The sequence below is a fragment of the Vicia villosa genome, linkage group LG6 (assembly GCF_029867415.1).
Source record: "Vicia villosa cultivar HV-30 ecotype Madison, WI linkage group LG6, Vvil1.0, whole genome shotgun sequence".
NCBI classification, from domain to species: Eukaryota; Viridiplantae; Streptophyta; class Magnoliopsida; order Fabales; family Fabaceae; genus Vicia; species Vicia villosa.
The window spans coordinates 105,492,682-105,499,105 of NC_081185.1; the positions used below are offsets into that span (position 1 = coordinate 105,492,682).

Sequence of the window (6,424 nt, forward strand, 5' to 3'; positions counted from 1 at the left end):
ACCAGAGTCTTCCAACTTTTGAAATTTTTAAAAGTTTCATCCTTAGTCTTCTGGATGAATACCCATAACTTCCTAGAATAATCATCAACTATGGACAGAAAATACCTTGCTCCTGAATGTGATGGACACCTTGCAGGCCCCCAAAGATCAGCATGGATGTAATCAAGGGATCCATGTGTTCTTTGTTTGCCTTTGTTGAACTTCACTCTGTAAGATTTTCCAAGTACACAGGGTTCACAAAACTTCAGCTTTTCGACTTTGTCTCCACCAAGCAGATTTTGTTTCCCTAATTCGACCAGACCCCTTTCACTGACATGGCCCAATCTCATGTGCCAGATTTCTGTCTTCGACAAAGGTTTCGTGGATGCAACATTTGTCGAACCACTTACAACTTCAGCCTCAAGGGTATACAAGCCTTGTTTCTTCACGCCACTCAAGACTTTCTTCGACCCCTTCATTACTCTTAGGATACTTTTCTCTCCTTGGAAAACATATCCTTTCTTGTTGAATTCACCAAGAGAAAGCAAATTTCTCTTCAAATTAGGAACATACCTGACTTCAATCAACAACCTTTTTGACTCATCATGGAGCATGAATCTTACAGATCCAACACCTGCAATCTTGCAAGCTTTGTTGTTTCCCAGCAATACTGATCCACCATCTTGATCACATAATTCCTCGAACAAGTCTTTGTTTGGAGTCATGTGCCAAGTGCAACCTGAATCCATAATCCACTCCCTTCTCGAGTCACTGCTTGAAACCACAAGAACATCAGATGATTTGAAATCATCTTGAACAATAGATGCATTGCCATTATCCTTACCTCCATGATCTTTCAGGCGTTTAGATGCTTCGCCACTATAAGACCTCCTTCTTAGAGTGATAGCATCAAATACCAGATGCTTCGCCACTATAAGACTTCTGCTGACTTTTGTCTTTCTTCTTGTCGAACTTACCATCCTTTTGCAAGAATTTGTCCTTAACGGTCAAACCTTCACCAACAGTCGATGGTTTATGCTCTTTTCGTTCGTTTAAGTCCTTAGAATACATGGCTGATTGAACTTCTTCAAAGGTCAGAGACTCCCTTCCATACAAGAGAGTTTCTTTGAAGTGAGCATGTGATCGAGGCAAAGCGCACAATAGTAACAACGCTTGATCTTCATCATCAATCTTCACATCAATATTTTCAAGATCAAGAATCAGCTTGTTGAACATATCCAACTGCTCAGCCAACACTTTGTCTTCAATCATCTTGAATGAATATAAAGCTTGCTTCAGGTAGAGTCGATTTACCAGCGATTTGGTCATGTACAAACTTTCAAGTTTCACCCATAACCCTGATGTCGTCGTCTCCTTTGATACCTGTCGAAGAACCTTATAACCAAGGCTCAACAAAATTGCGCTGTGTGCTTTCTCGATCATGGTTGTCTTCTCTCTTTCCGTTAACGCAGCGTCCATAGCCGCCGCACCCTTCAACGCTTCCAAACAACCCTGCTGAACCAGTAGGGCTTTCATCTTCAAGTGCCACAGACCGAAATCGTTCACTCTGGTGAACTTTTCAATCTCATACTTTGTTGAAGGCATCTTCTCCACGCTCAGCGCACCAATTTGTTGTGAATTCAATGCCAAGAACAAAGTATAAAACAAAGGATGAATAAAGAACAAGGAAGAAGAAGAACACAAGAATTGGTTATAACTGCTATTCTTTTACTTTCTCTTAGAAAACAAGATTACAAGTTTACAAGAATAACAAATAACCTCTCTCGCCCTAAATTAGGATTTGTTGTGTACAATGATGAGAGACTAGTATGCTATTTATAATAAAGCCTAACATACTAACTAATGGACTTTTTCCCCAAGGTCCATTACACAAGCCAACTTAATAAACATGTTAACTTATCAAATTAGGGTTTAAACACTAAAATGCAATTTAACATGCTAACAACCATAGCATCTTCGACACAAGCATGTGAACACCCTTCGACTTCATGCTTAATCTTGTCGAACTAAGAAGCTACCCTTCGACCATACTAGAGTTCGATCCAATATCTCACAATTAGTAACTAATATCATATTAGTTTACAAATATTATTTTTTTTCAACAAATTTTACATTATTTCATCAATTATATTTTTATTTATTCCATTATTGAATAGAACAAATATGAAGAAGAAAAACTATATTAAAAAGACAATTATTAAAGTTAAAACATACGTCTAAAAATCATTCTATTTAAATATTTCTATATTCACATTAATACATAGAAAATGTAGTATTTGAAAAATTCAAGTTTGAAACGAAACGGCGATTGACAACAACATGGTGACATACAAATAAGGTTGGAAAACAAATGAGAAGACATTCTTAAAAATTAAGGAAAAAAATTAAGAAATTGTGTGGACAAGAGCATCTGAAGAAAAACAAAGTAAGCAACCCATCGTTATCTTTTTTGTAGGCCATTCGTTGAAAGGAGCAAATCACTTATCCTATTAAATTATTGCATCTATTATCATTGTTGCTTTCCTTTGCATGAAGACTTAGCCTTTCAATTAAGGAAATATTTACTATATTGAGTTTATTTACATATAGTAATGACATGCCATCTACAATATAAGAAAATAAGATGTTCTTTAAAATACTAAACTGCCCCTGCTGCCTATATGGTTGACACGTGGATAGACTGGCTGATAAGCATTCAAATTCTTTTTCCCATCTTTTCCCTCTTCCCTTCCCTTCCTTGTCTTTCCACTCTCTTTCATTTTCTCTCTCTCTCTCTCTCTCTCTCTCTCTCTCCCAAAACTCAGATTTTCACACCTTCTTCTATCTCCTTCTTCTGGTACGATTTCTTTTTCTTCTACCTCTCTCTTCTTCCTTTTCCCTTCTGATTTGGGTTTTGATTCTCCTCTTTCCTTTTATCTAATATTTTTCTCACAATTTCATTTGTAGGTGGTGAGGTTGCAATTTTCGGTGGTGGTGGATCTGAGCGTTTTCGTGTGGTTTGGAGGTGGTGAGGTTGCGATTTTTTACGGCGGTGGATCTGTGCGTTTTCGTGTGGTTTGTTTTTCTGAACATATTTATGTATCTTGATTTTGTTTTGGTTTTTTAATGTTGGGTTTTTCTGAAACCCTAAATCTATTTTTTTTTCATTTGATACATGTTATTTCTTTGACTATGATTGTTGTTATACTATGATTTGAAGTATTTGAAGGTTTTGAAATTGTTATGGTTTTGTTTCAAAATTGATTAGGGTTTTTGAAACTGGATTTGATGCAGGTGTGGATGGAGAAGTTACAATCTTTACTTACTCAAGTATACACTCCTTTTAAGTTGTTTGAGTTAGGGTGAGTGAGAGTGTTGTTGAGCTTAATTTGGAAATAAGCATATACAGGAGCAATTGAACTATCACTATCCCCTTAAAAAGATTCCTCATTGTTTGTTTTTTATGCTTGTTGAATTTTTGCAGTTTTGGATGGGCATGGAAGTCCTGATGCAGCTGTGTTTGTTAAGAAAAATGCTATGAAAATATTTTTTTGAAGACGTTACAATGCTGCAGTCATATGACACTGATGCACTTCTAATTAAGAGGTTGGAAGATTCTCATCAGAAAGTTTTTCTAGGTGTCGACCTTGCGATGGTTGATGAACAGAGTATTAGTAGTTCTTCTGGGACAACAACACTGACTGCCCTGATACTTGGAAAGCATTTGCTTGTTGCTAATGTCGGTGATTGTCGAGTAGTTTTTTAAGAGGACCACAGACGGAGTTATTCTTTGTTTTGTTTTCACTATGGGTTTTTTTAGAAAAACTACTTCATACTGTTATGTAATATATTTGATATACCTACTGCATATTTAAGCAATTTGGAATAATTGTTGTGAAATCAACTTGTAGGTTCACTTTGTCTTAAAAGAACTTGTGAGAAAATCAATAGGTGAAACTGAGGTAAAGTTTGTAGATTCATTTTGTAGCAACCCTGCTTAAAATGTACTAGAATAGTTAATAATAAATCACAATTTTTTCTATGAACAGGAGCTGAGACGTTTCCCTACTCTTCAAACCGAATTATCTGCAGCTACAAATGAGGCTCTAGAGAGATTCCGTGAAGCGAGTAAGAAGACAACTATTCGGCTTGTGGATATGGAGTCTTCATATCTTACTGTGGATTTCTTTCGGAAACTTCCTCAAGAAATGGAGAAAGCTGGTAATCTAGGGATACCTTCTAATCCAGCTCAACCTACTAATCCATCTAATTGTCCTATCTCTAACCCAATCGAGGATCGATATGGTGATAGGCATTTTAGAAGGATTGGATCAAATGTGTCATCCTATATAGGTTTGGTGTCTGACACACTCAAGATCACTATTCCAAACGCCGTGGTTTATTGTCAGGTCAGAGAAGCAAAACTATCATTGCTAAGCTATTTCTTCACACAAACTGGGAAAAAAGAGGTACTCTTAGCTCTTCACAGCACCAACAATGCAAATGGCTAATTATGAAAACATACACTTAAAGGCACATGACAATTTCTAACAGTTTTTTTCTTTCTCAAAATGATATATTATTTTCATCATAGAATAGTAGAAACTGAACCTAATATTATTCTCACTTGAATCAGATGTCTTCAGTTTTGGTGTGGTACTTCTTGAGCTTATCAGTGGTCGACATCCTATTCATAAAACGCGTACCAAATGGACAGAGAAGAGCATCTTGTATGGTGTGTTATGATCTTAAACCTTTGTGTGCTCCGCATTAATCATTTTGCCATTGATGAACTGGTGTGATGAGGCTTAGCATTGTTGCTTTAGAGTTGCATATCTTAATGGTTATATACTTTTTGTTTTAGGTGTTTCTTTGTCAGCTATCAGCAAAAGTTTGGCCCTGATCGATCCAGAAGTATCTAAAACTCAAAAGCTTAGATGCTGGTATACTGATTTCCGCTAGAATACTTATGCTGATTTTATGTTGTTCTTGACTTGTGCTCATGTTTTTTTGATTCAGGGTATAAAGCATGGTGCTCTTGCTAAAGTGAATGATCCTAAAGTGAAGCAATTTATAGAGAAGCAATTTATAGAGATGTTTTTGAAGTAGAATTCAGTTTTGAAGGAATGGGTGACACTGAAATTGTGTCTTTGTCGGTGTTTGTGTTCGAAAGCGATACCGAAATTATGATCACTTTTGGTGCCACTACAAATATGGTGAGTTGTAAATTGGTTGTAGGTTTTAGAAGTTAGTTATGGTGAGTTGTAAATTCTGTTAGAGGTTGTTATTGAAGTTGTTAGAAGTTAGTAGTAGTATTAACTGTCAGGCTAATTGAGTAAGACTGTTAAACGGCAGCCAAGATAGTTTTTGTTGTTGTTGTTGTTGTATTGACACACTCCAGCATGTTATCGACTAATTTTGTTATATTGTAAAAACTAACCGACATGCATGTTATGATAATTTTGGAGCAGTAATGGTGGTGAAGATAAGCAAATGGGATGATAATGTTATGAAACTATTAAACAAATTTCTACAATTTATCAATTACAACACAAGTGTAATGAAGAGAATGAAGATTTATCTTCAGTTTTTTTACTAATGTTTCTTTTTGGTCTTGGAGTAAGACATTGATAAACAGGGAGAGGGATTTGAATATCATTTTCAAATTGATGGGAACCCAAGGCAAAATGGTGTAGTTATTGATAATTGTATTTATTAACCTCATTATGATCAACATACTGGTTTGGTTTGTTTATCTAGTAACCCTGTCTGATACTTTAATTTATTTTTGTATTAACAGAAGATGGATCTATTTGGTGCTGGCGTTATAACATCTGTATCCTTAATACACATGTAGTCTGATACTTTAATATATACGGTCATTTTTCTACAAATATTAATATTATGATTTAATATAAGAATTTTATAATTTAATGATATTAATATTTTAATGATTTAATATATTATTTTTATTTTTATTTGTCAATCTCAGATTTTTACTTTTATTGATATTAATATTTTTGATGGTGATCAATAATAGAAAACAAATTTTGACTGCATCATAACTTATATTTTTTTAAAGTACAAATTAAAATAATAATATTTATTCAATATAAATATTTGAAATTCCAAGCAAAATTTTAAAATTCTAAGTTTGTTTGAAAGATTCATGGGATTAGCATTTTACAAAATTAATAATTTTTTATTTAATTAATTGTAAATATTTTTTAAATTTAATCATCATATTTTATTAATTATTTTTTAATTAAATTTAATTTTTCAAAACACGAGTCTAATTTTTCATGGGTACCTGACATTTTTCTATATATTCAATTATTATTTTTTTCACGGGTACCAGATATTTTTCTATACATTCAATTATTCTTTTTTTTCGCGGGTACCAGACATTTTTCTACACATTCAATTTTTTTTACGGGTACCAGAC

General features: G+C 34.2%; 1 long non-coding RNA gene across 6 annotated transcripts; it reads left to right on the forward strand.

The window, feature by feature from the left end:
* The first annotated feature begins 2,572 nt into the window (after positions 1-2,572).
* LOC131612027 (uncharacterized) lies at positions 2,573-6,073 on the forward strand. Of its 6 annotated transcripts, none has more exons than XR_009287269.1 (9): positions 2,573-2,836; positions 2,947-3,054; positions 3,274-3,341; positions 3,464-3,585; positions 3,891-3,941; positions 4,029-4,448; positions 4,616-4,714; positions 4,844-4,922; positions 4,999-5,444. It is a non-coding gene; the product is annotated as an uncharacterized LOC131612027 (long non-coding RNA). The 6 variants fall into 6 exon arrangements; XR_009287268.1 differs by having other exon boundaries at positions 2,574-2,836; positions 3,464-3,941; positions 4,029-4,200; positions 4,292-4,448; XR_009287266.1 differs by adding an exon at positions 5,451-5,741 and having other exon boundaries at positions 2,576-2,836; positions 3,464-3,941; positions 4,999-5,195.
* Positions 6,074-6,424: the final 351 nt, after the last annotated feature.